Below are 9,200 nucleotides of genomic sequence, written 5' to 3'. Positions count from 1 at the left end.
GGTAATGGAACCACACCATGGACGGCGCGTCGCCGGTGGGTGTAACAACGTAATGAGAAGTTGGTCCACAACTCTTTTTTTTTCTGTAGCTACCCGAGCCAGCGGCGGTGTAGTTGAGTGTTCCAGGAGAAGCCAGGATGCTTAAAGGCACTTCCCGTAGGCGAGTAGAGCTGTCATCAACGTAATTGTTACTCATTGTTGGCAAGGGTTGCCATCACAGGATTCACTTTCATTTATTTATTACGTCCGTTTAAACCATCCGGATTTCTTGCAAACACAATCTTTGCAGGGTTGACATCCGGCATTCATGCAACATGCCCTGCCCATTGTTCCATTACGGCCTCGGTAATCTGCTGGATACTGGGTTAACCGTAGAGAGCACTGAGCTCGTGGCTTAAGATTGTTCTGGACACGTGTCGTTCGAACACTGTGAGTGCTCGCAAGTCCAAATATGGTCCATGTCTTATATCCGCAGAGGACCACCAATTTCTTTGCTGTTCGGTACAAACTAACTTCCACTAATGATGCGTCTTCGTATTTTACGGCTCGTATTGTTGTCTGCATATTACCAGGAACCGGGGTTAACGAATTCCTCCACCAAGAATGTATCCCCGATTATCGTAACTGACCTGCCTCTGCTGCGATGGGGAGATAGTCTTAATTGAGTGAGCTCTCATGTTATTGTATTGTTACATGGCCTTGAGACCCCCTTGAGAACTCCTGGTACCCTATGCAACCCCCTAAAATGCCCCTGATTTGCCCTTGAAGGCCTTGGAACCTCCCTAGACCCCCTTTGCAACTTCCGTGAGATCTACATCTGGATCATATATGAGTACTCCCTATTGAAAAGCGTTCCACCAACTACCGCTTTTATTTGTCCTCCTTCCCCTGAGAGATTGGGTCCAGGTTAGTACTAAAGTCTAAACGTTAGACCCAAGCTCCTGGATGGGGAGGGGGCTAACAGAACTTGCTGTCGGTCGGCCCGCTAACCACGTTCTTTGAGACCGTGGGGTATGCGCTGACCAACCATAAGGCACATCAGCCTGTGGATAATCTCGAGCCGCTCCATGTTTCGTTTAACAACCGCGCACTGGACCAAGCAGCGACACCATGCCGCAGTATGGAGACTGCTACTGTCGCGAGCAGCTTACGCTTGCTCAAACCCATACCATGGGTCGCGACCCATCAGCCCCATAAGAAATACACGCGTCGGTGATGAGGTTTGAGAAAGGCTGCCGGGCTATTTGGCATTTTCTTTGACATGCCATAACCACCGCTCCATGCTTGCTCTTTTTCAGACATACTCCACGGGGCTCCCGAAGTTCAGCTTGTCGTCGATAATGATCCTCCAGTTGCGTCGAAGAGCGCTTGGAGTTGATCGTGCACCCGCCTGTGTTGACCAATGCCTGCTCTTTCGACTTGCGGTTGTTCACCACCACCACCTCCGTTTTGTGGTGCGCGAATGCCAAATGTCCCGATCTCATCAAGTCTTCTACTATGCCAATTGCGTGCGTTGCCGTCAGTTCCACTTCCTCTATCGACTCGTCATGTACCACGAGGCTGTACTTGATTCCGAGATTGACTGCCCCAGCAACAGTTATGCTGCCTTATAGTTAAGGTTCAGGTTCAGCTATGTAACCTGCACGATCGTCGTTCTCCACACGTTTTTGGACATTTGGGTGCGTCCGTCGTGTGACCCTTGTTCGCCGTGTAAATTAGGCTTTTTGGTGTCCAGTTGCACTCCCTGGCGATGTGGCTTCTACTCCACACTTCCCTAACAGTTTACTCCTGTCAGGGCCTTTACACGCCTACGACTTGTGCCCTTGCTCGAAGCACTTGAAGCATGTCTCTGGCGGGTCGTAGATGCTGAGCGGGCACAGTTATGCACTGTAGATCCGCCTCCACCGTCAGAGCTCTTGCCTAGTAGCTCGAGCTAGCGCTTCGTAGGATGTACCACCTTCTTATTCAGCACTAGCATCATCTTTCCAGTTCTGGTACGCCGGATGCTATTTACATCTGCGCACAGTGGTGAGAGACGATTTTCGCCACGCATGGTCCTCAGCGTACGTATCCGCCTTAGTTTTGAAGACCAGCGCGTTCCTCCGTTCGCGCTTGCGAGCTGGTTTCACTTTTCTCCCTTTTCTTTTCAACCATAATCCAATGGTCCTCCTTCTCTTGGTCCGACCAGCCCCCATTTTTCTTAAGGTTTCCTCATGGGGCCTGGATTCCCTGCCCCTTGCGCGTTTCGCAACCGACTTGGAAGCCTGGTTGCTGGCGCTGGTCGTCCCTTTCTTCCTCTTTGGCTTTTCATCCGCCTCTGCCGGGCGCTTCTCCCCCCGGGGACCGCGGCTCTTCAGCATGTTTCGGTCATGCCGCTAGTGGTGACCGGATCACAACGTCCGAGGCCATTATTTTCCGGTCGTTAAGTCGCGTTTTTTTTTTTACGAAATAACGTCCAAAAGTTTTGATGTGTCATAATATCCTATGTGCTTTATTTCCATTGACTTCGTGGCGATAACTGCATGTTCGGACGTTCCCGGAAAAATGCGCCATAAAGCCCTGAGACATTATAGCCTCGGACGTTATGATACTGCGCCCAGCTCGAGCCGTAAGGCGGTTTGACTTCTCTCGTAAGGCTCCGGCGAGCTATATGGTTTCGTGCGCCGTTGTCGTGCTGCCAGCAAAAAAAGCTGTCCGATTGGGCGGACCACTCTTACCTGCTAGCGTCAGCCGCACTCCACCCTTCGACCAGGGAATCGTACTCCTTCAGGCAACTACCAACATCTTTGGTAGCCCGCTCCTGTTGCGGCTCAGTGCCCTCGTAAGGTTAGCACCTGCGCATTCTCAGCCGGCGCTGCAACGCCTCGTGCTTCAACACCGCCTCGTGTTGAACCTCCTGCCGTCTGCCGTGGCGATCTCGCCACTCCTCCTCGCGTAAACAGGTTTAATGCCGATCCATCTGCTTCTCCAATCACGATCACTTGGTTTTGGGATTTAGTTAGTCATTTCTGTTGGGTCCCCGTTAAACCCGCTGAGACTCCCTGAAACCTTTCTGAAACCTCCTGGAACCCCCTTAAACACCCATGAGATTCTCTAAAAACTTCCTAGGGCCCCCTAAACGCCCCTGAGATCTGTCGATGTCGATCTGAGATCCTTACCTAACCGTCATACTAAGGTCTAAGTGTCCTCTGCTGCACGTAAGAGTTGCCTCCATTCGACTCGGTCCATGACTGCACGTCGCCAGTCTCGCACTCTACGAAGGGTGCGCAAATCGTCCTGCCCTTGATCTAGGTGGGTCGATCAAGGGGAGGGGCTCGCTGCATACCTCTTCTTCTTGTACCGGTAGGATTGCTCTCGAGAACTATTTTTGTCGGGTTGCTATCCGATATCCTGATGACGTGACTTGCCCACCGTAGCCTTCCGATTTTCGTAAGTGTTGACGATGGTTGGTTCTCTCAGCAGCTGATGTAGCTCGTGGTTCATTCCGCGCAACACCTTTCTATTTATCATTTTTATTAATATTTTTGGGTAATCCAAAGAAAACACGCATCTTATTAGTGTGAAGTTTCGGTCAGGTGGCCTTCAGCCAGAAGATTCGCATCCTAAGCGTCATGATCGCCGATGTCAAAAGATCAATCGCCGAAATGAAGAAGAATAAAGTGTGCCTTTTCGACAAGAAAGAATACACGTTCAAGCGGGAAGATGTGACGAGAGTGAAGAAGATGGTAGAAAGGAAGGGTCGATCCGTACATAAAACTACGAAAGAGAGAGGGGAGATGAAAATTGAGAGATTGAAGAACACGAGAGTAGCGGAACTGAACATTGAAAAGGAATGGGTGGAAAACACAACTTCGACCCGAATACCGGGCTTCGTGCAGCGTACCTTGCCTCTTGGGCCGAACTTTAACGTACAAAGCAGAAGAAAATTACCGTGCGTAGAAATGGTCACCAGCACGGTAAAGGCTGGGTATGTTGCGCAATCCAGATGCCATTGTGATCCACTAGCCTCTGCCCAGCAACTCCTATCCCTACCTCCACGCGGTACCGGCCGGAATCTATGAGCAACCTAAGGGAAGATCGGGTGGGAACTTTGGTCATTGGCTGACAGGGAAGGGGGGGGGGGGGGTTTGCTTCGGCAAACCTGAGCGTCTGTTCTCCAGAAGGAGCGGCTCATAACAGCGTCTGATCTCCATGTTAGGGGTGGATGATTTACGTCCGAGTGCCAGGGAAGGACTCTAAGCTCAACTGTGCACTATGGTCCTCCGGAAAGTAGGGGGTTGGTGTCAGGCCCTACGAGCCAGCCGTAAAAATCCATTCTAACGGAAAATCAGCAATAGAATAATACGAACCGATACCTACGGCAACGACCCCAGCGTACAAAAAAGATTTGCGCTTGGAAACTCGGTACGTGGAACTGCCGATCTCTCAACTTCATTTGGTGCACCCGCCGATCTACTGAAGGACCACAGGTTCGGCATCGTAGCGCTGCAGGAGGTGTGTTGGACAGGATCCATGGTGCAAACGTTTAGAGGTAATCATACCATCTACCAGAGCTGCGGCAACACACGCAAGCTGGGAACAGCTTTCATCGTGATGGGTGGCATGCAGAGGCGCGTGACCGGTTGGTGGCCGATCGACGAAAGAATGTGCAGGTTGAGGATCAAGGGCCGATTCTTCAACTTCAGCATAATAAACGTGCACAGTCCACACTCCGGAAGCACTGATGATGACATGGACTCATTTTACGCGCAGCTTGAACGCGAGTACGATCGCTGCTCAAGCCACGACGTCAAGATCATCATAAGAGATTTAAACGCTCAGGTAGGCCAGGAGGAGGAATACAGACCAACGATTGTTAAGTTCAGCGCCCACCAGCAAACGAACGAAAGCGGCCTACGACTCATTGATTTCGTCGCCTCCAAAAATATGGCCATACGTAGCACCTTTTTCCAACACAGCCCTTATCGTTACACCTGGAGATCACCACAGCAGACAGAATATCAAATCGACCACGTTCTGATTGACGGACGGCACTTCTCCAACATTATCGACGTCAGGACCTATCGTGGCGCCAACATCGACTTCGACCACTATGGGTGATGGTCAAACTGCGCCCAAAACTCTCCGTCATCAACAATGTACAGTACCGGCGACCGCCACGGTACAACCTAGAGCAACTGAAACAACCGGATGTCGCCTCAGCATACGCGCAGAATATCGAGGCCGCGTTGCCAGACGAGGGCGAGCTCGATGAGGCCCCTCTAGATGACTGCTGGAATACCGTGGAAGCAGCCATTAACGACGCAGCCGAGAGCACCATCGGGTACGTGAAACGGAATCGACGGAACGAATGGTTCGACGAAGAGTGCAGAACGGTTTTGGAGGAGAAGAACGCAGCGAGGGCGGTAATGCTGCAGCAAGGGACTCGACAGAACGTGGAACGTTACAAACAGGAGCGTAAACAGCAGACCCGCCAATTCGGGAGAAAAAGCGGCGCCTGGAAGAAATGGAGTGTGAATTAAAAGAACTCCTGTGCCGTTCCCAAGGAACACGGAAATTCTATCAGAAGCTCAACGTATCCCGCAACGGCTTCATGCCGCGAGCCGAAATATACAGGGATAAAGACGGAAGCCTCTTGACAGACGGACGAGAGGTGATCGAATGGTGGAAGCAGCACTTCGAACAGCACCTGAACGGCGTGGAGAACGTACGCACGGGAGCCAACGGCAACGAAGGAAACGACGACGCCAGTACAGGACGGAAATGAACCTACTCCCACGCTGAGGGAAGTTAAGGATGCCATTCACCAGCTCAAAACCAACAAAGCAGCTGGTAAAGATGGTATCGCAGCTGAACTCATCAAGATGGGCCCAGAAAAGTTGGCCAGTTGCATCGGCTGATAGTCAGTATCTGGGAAACCGAACAGCTACCGGAGGAGTGAAAGGAAGGGGTAATCTGCCCCATTCACAAGAAAGGCGACCATTTGGAATGTGAGAACTTCAGGGCGATCACTATTTTGAATGCTGCCTACAAAGTGCTATCCCAGATCATCTTCCGTCGTCTGTCACCTTAAACGAATGAGTTCGTGGGAAGTAATCAAGACGGCTTTATCGACGGCCGGTCGACAACGGACCAGATCTTTACCGTACGACAAATCCTCCAGAAATGCCGTGAATACCAGGTTCCAACGCATCACCTGTTCATCGACTTCAAAGCGGCATACGACAGTATCGACCGCGCAGAGCTATGGAGAATCATGGACGAAAACGGCGGTCCTGAGAAGCTGACTAGACTGATTAAAGCAACTATGGACGGTGTACAAAGCTGCGTAAAGGTTTCGGGTGAACTATCCAGTTCATTCAAATCTCGCCGGGGACTGAGACAAGGTGATGGACTCTCATGCCTACTCTTCAACATCGCTCTGGAAGGTGCGATGCGACGAGCCGAGCTCAACAGCCGGGGAACGATTTTCACAAAATCCGGTCAATTTGTGTGCTTTGCGGACGACATGGACATTATTATTATTATTAGCTTTATTAGGGAGATTTTCAGCCCGACGCTGGTTCATCTCCATGGACATTATTGCCAGAACATTTGGAACAGTGGCAGAGCTGTACACCCGCCTTGAAACCCGAAGCAGCAAAGGTCGGACAGGTGGTGAATGGCTCAAAAACAAAGTACTTGCTGGTATGCGAAACCGAACACGACCGGATCCGTCTCGGTAGTAATGTTACGATAGACGGGGATACTTTCGAGGTGGTGGAGGAATTCGTCTACCTCGGATTCTTACTGACGGCTGGCAACAACGTGAGTCGTGAAATTCGAAGGCGCATAATCAGCGGAAGTCGGGCCTACTACGGGCTCCAGAAGAAGCTGCGGTCTAAAAAGATTCACCCACGTACCAAATGCACCATGTACAAAACACTAATAAGACCGGTGGTCCTCTACGGACACGAGACATGGACCATGCTCGAGGAGGACCTGCAAGGACTCGCAGTTTTCGAGCGACGCGTGCGACGGATGATCTTCGGCGGTGTGCAGGAGAACGGTGTGTGGCATAAACCACGAGCTCGCTGCACTTTACGGCGAATCCAGAAAGTGGCCAAAGCCGAAAGGATACGGTGGGCAGGGCAAGTTGCAAGAACATCGAACAACAACTCTGCAAAGCTGGTGTTTGAAACTGATCCGGTTGGCACAAGAAGGCATGGAGCGCAGAGAGCAGGATGAGCGGACCAGGTGGAGCGTGACTTGGCGAGTATTGTACGCGACCGAGGATGGAGAGCGGCAGCCACAAACCGAGTTTTGTGGTGTACTATTATGGATTATGTCTCGTCTTAAATGTGATGTTGAACAAATAAATGTATGTACCTATGTATGTTGTGGTAGGGTAATCTTCAAAAGATACGTTTGGTAAACTTTCAGGCGCACATAATATTGTTTGGATGTGTTGAGACAGCTTCCTGCATTATTCATCTGGTTGGGTTTTCTGTCTTAGTCAATGCAAGATTGGGTGGCCGAAATCTGGAATAGAAAACGGCAATAACATATTTCACTGAATAAACCATTTGTGATACGCTTGCAACGGATATATACCTTACGATAGTTCCTACATCATTTAATAAACTTACCTGAGTCCTCCCGAAACAAAATGTTCATTATCAGTAAACACTTAGCACACAAACAGAAACACAGAAAAAAAAAACTACATAAAATGTTGATCCTTGAATATTCTTACAGGAGCCTTGCTACATTTGTAAGGAAAATTGCAAGATCACAATTTAATGTGGTAGATCTTACACCGTAACGCACCATTCCAAGGTGATCTACCCTCGTTACGGGAAAGAAAGAAAACTGCTGTGAAACTCTACAGAAAATTGAAAAATATTTATGAGCGCCAACATTTCAAGTACTTTTTACAATTAAAAAACGCGTTCACACTTCGTACATACATACAAGAGTGAGAGGAAATTTATGAAGATAGATGAGATATTGCAACTAAAATACCTTGTCATAATTTGACTCTGTAGCATATTTGGTAAAGCACTTATCTAGTTCAAATCTCACCAGAGCTGTGGATTTTTTCCTAATTTAACCAATAGTCTACCTATCTGTACATATATGCAAAAAAAAAACAACTACAAACCAGAACAACCCTTATTACCTGACCTCCACCCCCTCGAACAGCACCACGCTGATCTCATCAAGTGCTCGCACAAAGAATCAAGATGAGGATCATCATCGGAAGAGAGAAACCGCGCAGCAAAAGAGGAAAAACTCCCGGACCGGAATAATTAATTTAAAACTTTAACACTGGTGGGTACAAGCAGCACTCGGACTGAGTGTGCATATCAAATAAATGAGTTCAGCAAACATAAATTACCGTAATAAATCGTTTTGTTCGCACTTCGCACTTCGATAGCGCACCGGTGGTCTGTCCGGTGGGTTCGGTAGTTCGTGCTCCGGTTCAGGCCGGAAACTGTTTCCGGTTGTGGGTTTATTACGAGGAAGGAATTCGTATCCGGCATTTTTGAGGGGTCGAATGGAGAACTATATCTGCTGATATCGGGAAACGCTTTAGAATAGTTTGCATGATTAGGTAGCTAATCACAGTTATCGATATTAATCATGTCGATATAGAGTAAAACTTAGATTTGGATTTTTTTTTCAAGCAATGGAATCACATGCATCTGAACATTTTAACATAAATTCGCTAGGGCAATTTTGAATCGATGTTCGCAACATTGATGTTTTTGTTTCGATTAATCGATTTTTTGAATCTATGTTGAAGCCCCCTCCTCTTCCCCAAAAAAAATCTACGTGGTTTATGAAGAGCCCCCACGAGTCTAAGTGAATCTTTCTCAGGATACTGAAGGAATCCTTCTTGTGGTCCTAAGAGTCCTTTTCAGGGTTCAAGCGCATCCTTTTCCTTCCTCTGGGATCCGAACATTTTTTTTTTTTTTGAGAATCCCTCTCAGAATTCTAGATGAATATCTCTTAATGTGGAAGATCCCCTCTTAGGATCCCTCTCAGGATTCTGGGGCAATCTCTTTCAGGATTCTAATGGGATGTCTTCCAATACTGCAGGATAATTTCTCTAAGGATTCTAGGAGAATCCCTCCCAGAATTCTGAAAAAATCCGCCAGGGAGTTCTGGGTATATCCGCCCAATCATTCTGGGAGAATCCCGAGGAAAAACTTCTC

This window comes from Aedes albopictus, chromosome 2 (assembly GCF_035046485.1).
Source record: "Aedes albopictus strain Foshan chromosome 2, AalbF5, whole genome shotgun sequence".
NCBI classification, from domain to species: Eukaryota; Metazoa; Arthropoda; class Insecta; order Diptera; family Culicidae; genus Aedes; species Aedes albopictus.
This window is presented reverse-complemented; position numbering follows the sequence as displayed.